General features: G+C 38.1%; 1 protein-coding gene across 1 annotated transcript in view; it reads right to left on the bottom strand.

Moving 5' to 3' along the window:
• Positions 1-8,544, bottom strand: part of NLK (nemo-like kinase) — a 156,525-nt gene that overhangs the window by 15,466 nt on the left and 132,515 nt on the right. The gene's annotated exons all lie outside the window — the stretch shown is intronic.

Below are 8,544 nucleotides of genomic sequence, written 5' to 3'. Positions count from 1 at the left end.
GGTTTCGAACTCCCGAGCTCAGGCAATCTGCCCACGTTGGACTCCCCAAGTGCTGGGATTACAGGTGTGAGCCACCACAGCCGGCCCTCACTAACTTTTTTAAAATTATTTTTTTTTGGAGAGACAGGGTCTCCCTATATTGCCCAGGCTGATCTCAAACCCTTGGGCTCAAGAGATCCTCCCATCTTGGCCTCCCAAAGTGCTAGGATTACAAGTGTAAGACACCACGCCCAGCCTAAGTATTTCTTGTTTAAAAATGTGTGAGTCTATAAAGCTCTGAAATTATCTATATTAGTCAAAATAAGGAGAGGTGGAGAGTGATGGGGGAGAGGCTTTAACTTGTAACTTAATTTGCATGTGTTTTACACAAGAATTTTGTTACTGTGTAAAGTGATTTGATATTCCAGAAAAATTTTTACTGTGAATAGCTGTCTTCTTTTTTACTAGCCTGTGCAGGTTGGTAGCCAAATTCCAGACAATTCGTACAATTGAATTGCCTCACCATAAACAGTTCTTTCCCTTCCACTCTCAAAGTGAAACTACTCATTCTATTTTTGCGGTGAAGGCATGTCATAGCTTAGCAAAGGGAATATTGGAAGAAGTACTAGAAGACATGAGTTTGAATCCTATCCTTGCCATTACTAGACTTCGGTAAGTCACTCAGGCTTTGGCTTTCTCATCTGTTAAACTGCACCAGTACACACATTCTTACCTCCTAATATCATTGATACTCATTTAGAAACCACCCAATGTCAGGGCCTGGGTTAGTTATTGAAGTAATGAAGATGAAAAAGACTCCTCTGGTGGGCAAGGAAGACAGGCAAATAAGTAGTTCTATATACCAGTGAATGGGGATAGAGAACAAATTAAAAGGCAGAATTTTAAGACTTGAAGACAACTGGGTATGGAATGAGTGGCTAGAGAAAATAAAATTAGTAGATGTTAAGGCTACCTGAAATTTTAAATTTCTCCCTCCACCAAATTTCACCTTTCTTTATAGAAGCACACCCCAACAAATACAATAAACATAAAAGCATAATTTCAGCCTAGAACAGTCATATTACATACTTTCTCCTTTTCTATGTCAGTTTATTCATACCAATGCTTCTTCAGAAAGACAACTATTAAAATTTTAGTTTCTAGCATTGGCTCCACAGGAAAGATGAAGTGCTACAGATACTGCATTTCTAAGTTCACATTCTTCCCTCTAACTCACCAGCCATTAGGTTAAAACCATTTGGGCCAGGATATCAGCAACAAACAAGAAGTTTACATTTCTCTTAAGTGCAATAGAATCAATCTGAATAAGCAAAAAAAAAAAAAGTCAGAATGCTTAGAAATATGCCCTAGACTGGGCACAGTGGCTCATGCCTGTAATCACAACCCTTTGGGAGGCCAAGGTGGGAGAACTGCTTGAGCCCAGGAAGTCGAGACTAGGCAACTTAGGGAGATCCTGTCTCTTTGTTTTTGTGTTTTTGTTTTGTTTTGTTTTGAGTCTCACTCTGTCACCCAGGCTAGAGTGCAGTAGCACGATCTTGGCTCATTGCAACCTCTGCCTCCCAGGTTCAAGCAATTCTCCTGCCTCAGCCTCCCGAGTAGCTGAATTACAGGTGCCCACCACCATGCCTGGCTAATTTTCTTTGTATTTTTAGTAGAGACAGGCTTTCACTATGTTGACCAGGCTGGTCTTGAATTCCTGACCTCAACTGATTCGCCTACCTTGGCCTCCCAAAGTGCTGGGATTACAGGTATGAGCCACCATGCCCAGCCAGGAGACCCTCTCTCTTAAAATAAAAATAAAATAAAATAAAATAAAATAAAATAAAATAAAATAAAAAAGGTTAGGCAGGGTGGCATGTGCTTGTAGTCCCAGTTATTTGAGAGGCTGAGGTGTGAAGATTGCTTGAGCCTGGAAAGTTGAGGCTGCAATGAGCTACGCACTCTAGTCTGGGTGACAGAGCAAGACCCTGTCTCAAAAGAAAAAAAAAATGCCCTAAACATCTCATTTGGAAATATTTTTGCCAATTCTTCTAACATTCACCCATGTTAAATTTCCTCCTTTAAAATAAAATGCTGCATTTTCTGTTTGTTCTGCAAGTTTATAAGTAACTTAGCAATGTGGGAGTAAGTGGGTACCAGTGCTGAATCATGAGGACAGGAAGGGGTATAAAGAGTGCTCTATTAATGACTATGATTAATTAAATGAAGCAAAGATGAGCTTCTGGACTTGGGTGAGTGGCCCTAAACAATATGCCACAGTCATCATAAGCTAACTGCAGCATGCTGGTTGCTACAGCAGAATCAGCTGGACTGTGCAAGTGTCCCGAGCAGACGTTCCTATTAGTTTTCATCCAACCACATATAAGTTTTAGACCTTAGTTGGCAGCAAAGAAGCTGCGATGATCAGTCAGTAACATTAAGTGAGCATGCACAGTGAGTACACAATAGTAAGCACTCTGGGGTGACATAAACCCCCACCTATAAAATAAGTTTGAACTGAATGAACTCTCTAAGATCCTTAGAGTCTGCTAAATGTAAGATATGGTTCCTGTCAGGAGACAAGACTATCTTCACTTGAGCAAAAATATTGTTATCTATTTCTGACACAATTAGGTGGGAACAAACTGAGGAAAACTGAAGACCTAAACCTTATTATAAGAGAAGAACAAAAGGACTAAGAGCAGACAATAGACTTTTCAATCCTATCAACAGGTCAGTTGAAGAACTATCTTCTTTAATAGATACACGGGCTGTGGCAGCTATACTTCCCTTCATTCAAGATTTTGAGTTGTAGAAAAGATAAATAAACTTGAAACATCACAGTGTTTTATTCTGCCCAGCATTCCCTGACCTCTAGGGAACCACCGCCTTTCACTCCCAAACCAAGTGGTTTGATTAGGCTTGATTGCAATCTCCCAACTCCTAAGGATGGGCACCTGACCCAGGCCTGGCCAATCAAATGATATCCTCCTCCCTGAGCACCATGACTAGCTCCAGGATGGACACATGGTCTGAAACAGACAAAGGACAGACAATGGGATGGCTAACCCAATATATACCCTCAACCCTCTTTTCCTTATCTGACTTTATTATATAGAATAGAAAAGCTAAATACTCACTTTAGCCTGTTTTGCAGCTAGGAGGCCACATATGACACAGTTCTGGACGATGACATATGAGCAGGAGTTTGTTAAGCAGGCTTCTAGGAAAGCTTTTACTTTCCTGATTAAGGGAACAGATACTGCTAATGCACCTTCTTTCCTCCATTTTCTTGCTTTGAATATCGACGGGATTTCTGGATAAGCTACAGCTATATGGTAACCGGTCACCATATAGTATGCAGGCAACATTCTAAAGATGGCAGGGCAGAAAATAAAAAAGCTGGATCCTTGACACAAGTGAGCTACTCTATCAGCTCCAGACTATGGAGGAAACCTCTTGATATAAGGAAAAAGTGTACTCTTATTTCTTAAACCACTATAATTTTCTACTACTTATAGCCAAACACATTCCTAATAAAAAGTCTTTCAAAGATTTTTTTCTGGAGCTATTTGGGAAGCTCTTTCCAGAAGGATTGTTATGGTAATAGAATGTAGGCCTGGACTGCTACCTCCATCTTTGCAAACACATGGGGAAAGCCTGTTTGAAAATAAAGTCAAAATACAGGAAAAGAGAGCAGAGGAGAGTCAGATTCCTGGCAGGGAAGATCATCTCACAGCCTGAATTCCAACAGGGCCTGAAGTCAGCTGTGCTCAAGATTTTTCAGGTATGAGCCTTTAAGAATTCCCTTTTTCGCTTAAGCCAGTTTAAACTAAGTTTCACTGGAAAGAGTCTTGACTAAATATGCCACATAGAAGCACTTATGTTAACCAACCAACACAAATACATTAATTTGACACATTAATCTCTGACTTTAAGATGACAGTCAATTAGGTTCTCCTTCTGTATATGTATACAGTTGATCCTTGAACAACACAGGTCTGAATTGCATGGGACCACTTATATGTGAATTTTTTTCAATAAAAGTTATATTGAGTGTGCCTGCCTCTCCTTCCACCTCCTCCACCGCTTTTGCCTCTGCAACCCCTCCTTTCTCTTCCTCCTCAGCCTACTCAATATGAAGACAATGAGGATAAAGACCTTTATGATGATCCACTTACAAACAAACAATTTATTTTCTCTTCCTTATGATTTTTCTTAACATTTTATTTTCTTTGGCTTACTTTAAGAATACAGTATATAATACATATAAACATACAAAATGTGTTAATCGACTTATAAACGGATTTTCAACTGTAGGCAGGGGGTTAGGAGGATGGAGTTGGCACCTCAGCCCCTGCATTGCTTAAGGGTCCATTGTATTTGTATGTTTTTAAAAGTCTCATATTATATTTACACAAATATATGTAAATAAATGAATATAAATATGTGAATACATGTCCAGAAAGATATTCTCAAGTTAATCCAGACGAGACTGGGATTGGGGTGGTAGTTGCAGATAATTAACTTGCTGCAAAATTTTTATTTGATATGTTCTCACAGATTACATGCATATATACAAATGAAATTTTAATAAATCTGCTGTGAAGACATAAGTGCCAGGCAGTGTATACTAGCTAAGAACATAGATTTTGGAGTTAAGGAAACCTAATTTTAAGATCTGGCTTATGACATTAAGCATGTTATTTAACTTCAGTTAATCTTCCATTTCCCATCTGTAAAAAGGAATAGTAATGGTACATTATAGTGTTATTGTGAGAATTTAATGAGCTAGTATATAAGAAGTGTTCAGCACATAGCAAAGTTCTAATTATTGTTAGAAATTATGAACAAAAATGATAATTTATGTCTAACTTTGAGTAATTACTTAAATGAAAACTACTTGAAAGAAGCTTAGTTTTTCTCAGTCCAAACTCAAAAACTTGTATTGAATTTTTAGAAGTATTCTTCATTAGTTTAAACACCATCAATCTAATATTCCTATATTAAGTAATTTAAAATAAATACAGTGAGATAGAATTTGCCCCAGTTAGACCCCCAAATGAAGACCTCCAATTGGCCTAAGCAGCATCACTGAGGATTACTAGGGGTCTTTTCTAAAAGCCAGAGGCTGTGTGTGCACACATTTTTATTTCATGTAAAGTGTTATATACTTCATTCTGTATTGTTTGTACGCTTAAAAGAAATTCACCCCAAATTTTTCTATAGATTTTCGTAAAGATCCTTTATATTAAGGCATAAAAAAGACTGAACCTTATCAAATGCCTTTTCTACATCAATTGAGATAAACATGATTTTGCTCGTTTAAGATATTATAAAATAATAGATTTTCTGTTTTAAAATATTAATAGATTTTCTGTAGGTGAACGATCCTTGCATTACTGGGATAAACCCCACTTGATCATAATGTATAATTTTTTAAAAGTCACAAGCTTCATCTGCTATTTTGGAATAATAACTTTAATGGTTAATATTTATTAAATGTTTAGTACGTGCCAGGCACTATTCTATGCTCTCCTTACATGCATTAGCTCTTTTCTCATTATAACAATTTAATGAGGTAAAATCATTTTTAATCACCATTTTACAGATGAATTAACTGATATACATAGAGGTTAAATAATCTGCCTAAGTCACAAAGGGAGGTACTAGTAAAGCCAGGATTCATACTCAATCTGTCTGAAAACTGTACTGTACCACTCCCAGTTCACCATTCAAAACATGTGCAACATGGTGAAACTGAGATTGACACTACGCTCTTTTTTATTTTTTATTTTTTTTTGAGACGGAGTCTCACTCTGTTGCCCAGGCTGGAGTGCAGTGGCATGATCTCGGCTCACTGCAAGCTCCACCTCCTGGGTTCATGCCATTATCCTACCTCAGCCTCCTGAGTAGCTGGGATTACAGGCACCTGCCACCACGCCTGGCTAATTTTTTTTTAGTATTTTTTTTTAGTAGAGATGGTGTTTCACCACGTTAGCCAGGATGGAGTGCAGTGGCATGATCTCGGCTCACTGCAAGCTCCACCTCCTGGGTTCAAGGGATTCTCCTGCCTCAGCCTCCCAAGTAACTGGGATTACAGGCATGCACCACCATGCCCAGCTGATTTTTTTTTTTTAGTATTTTTTTTTAGTAGAGATGGTGTTTCACCACGTTAGCCAGGATGGTCTCGATCACCTGACCTCGTGATCCGCCCGCCTCCGCCTCCACCTCCCAAAGTGCTGGGATTACAGGCATGAGCCACCGTGCCCGGCTAACACTACGCTCTTAATCACTACAGTCCAGAGGTTATAAACTGAGTACATAACCTGCACAGAGCACTAAGCCAAGCCCTATACATTTTGCAGAAAAGTCATGAGGTACAGGAACATAAGCTATATTGCATATTCCAAAGACCAAATTAATCTTTTAAAGTAAAAAAAAAAAATCCAGGTGTCTATATACCAAATATATTTGTGTGTAGGTGTCTTCCAACCTCAGCTGTAAATAGCTATAACATGAATGGCGATACCTTCAAGCAGCATAGGATATGCATCATGTGGTTGGTGAGTGGGCAGGTGAGTGGCAATTGAGTACTTTTTCTGTGAAAATTTTAAAAATCTGTTAGTTGTAAAACCCTAAGGCTTTCCATGAAATAAAAAAAGAGTAAATATATTATTTTATTCAAGCAGCTGTTAATAGGCCAACAAGAGGCGCATAGGATATGCATCATGTGGTTGGTGAGTGGGCAGGGAGTGGGAAGTCTGATTGGTGGCTTAAGTAAAGCACTTCAAGAACCTGTTGACATCTCTTAAGAGCAGTGATGATAAAGATCAACTAGCAAACATAGATAAAAAACTCAATTTCCATACTGAAGGAAAAGTAGAAGCAGGCAATATGCTAGGTTCTTTTACATTCAATTATATATGGTTGGTATAACTTTATACACATCTAGCTGGGTTAGTTCTAAAAGACCATGAACATCTGCCTAAGGAGACCACTTCTAGCAGTGGATAAAAGCCATTTAAAGAATTTAAAGTCTCTGTAAAGTGCATCTAGCCTTTAAACAGAAATGGGCTCCTAACTAGTTTTCACTCCATCAGTCTTCTCTTCAAAATCAAAATATTCCGACACCAAGACTGGAAAGGGCTGCCCCTAACTTCTACCACAGTACTCCATTAAGGTCATCACTAAACTCAGTGATAAGCAAAGGGATTACTGTTAAGAGGCCAATTAATAGCAAAATATCTAAGAAGTGATTTGTTTAGACATCTCAACCTATTTAACTAGTTAAATAACAGTGGAACTTTGGATTTTCCTTTCCTCTTCTTTTGTTTTACAAAATAATATATTTACTCTTTTTTTATTTCATGGAAAGCCTTAGGGTTTTACAACTAACAGATTTTTAAAATTTTCACAGAAAAAGTACTCAATTGCCAGGAATGCTCAGAACAGTGCACAGTGACTTTTGGTGCAGTAAGTTACATTTTCCAGCCGTTCTATCTAGAGAGCAGACAGGAAACTCCTCAGGAAATCTTGTTCTTCAGGCTGCTGTTTAGCAACTCTTTGACACAGATGATTAATTAACTAGTAACCATTAATAACAGTTAAAACTCCTCTAGAGACAGAAGGGTAGCATAAGGGCGTCTGATTTTCTTCACTTTTCATTATTGTTTACCTTGAACCAGGCAAGATTTACTAATTAATGAGGTCAGTGAAAGAGGACAATTATTTTGCTACTTCTAAGGACACATTTACGAAGAGGCATTATAAATTAGTTTAATGTTCCTGATGCTGGTCAATAAATGGAACATAATAGATCTTGTTAGTTCTTTTTATAATATAGAACTTTTCTCTAGGTTAAGACTTACTGTGCTCTTCTAAGGGTGTTGGGCCTCATTATTTTCTAGTTCTAAACCAAATACTAAAGAAAGATGTAACCATCAGGGGGCTGTTTAACACACAAGCATGCATCTCTATTTACTAGCCTGGGCTGGTTTTAGAAGAGAACACACTTTACCTCACTGCCCTTTATGCCTGTGACAACAAAAGCTCTGGAGTCACACTAGAATTACAAAGACAGAACCACAAATGGAAGGTGAGGTCTTCCCTTTGTAAATGTCTGGCTGACAGTTTGAGAGGAGGAGTGTCAAATTCACTCTCTTTTGGTACCATCAATCAGATAATCTAAATGTCCAATTCAAAAGAAAGCAAAACTCAGGAAAATTTGTTGCTGGGTCATCCTATTCAAGTCTTATCTGTTCTGTTTTAATTGTTGCTCCTAGGAAAAGTATTCCCCTTACTCACTCTTCACATCATTAAGCTGTTCTGTCCAAAGGAGATTAGGAAGTGCTTGTAAAAACTGCTGCTAAATCAACAGGTGGAGATAAAAAACCATCTTGTCTTTCTCAGCAGTGACTTGGCTAGTTGTAAGTAATATGGAATGCAAATCTGGCAATCTATCTTCATATTTCTTTTCTAACAACATTCACACCTGATTCTGTGTCAGTAGCAAGAATGCAATAGCAACAGCCTCACATTCCTGGCTGGAATAAGAAATACCAG

Source organism: Colobus angolensis, unplaced genomic scaffold (assembly GCF_000951035.1).
Source record: "Colobus angolensis palliatus isolate OR3802 unplaced genomic scaffold, Cang.pa_1.0 Scaffold193, whole genome shotgun sequence".
Taxonomy (NCBI): domain Eukaryota; kingdom Metazoa; phylum Chordata; class Mammalia; order Primates; family Cercopithecidae; genus Colobus; species Colobus angolensis.
Note: the sequence above shows the minus strand (reverse complement) of the source record. Positions and strands in the feature narration are given on the sequence as shown.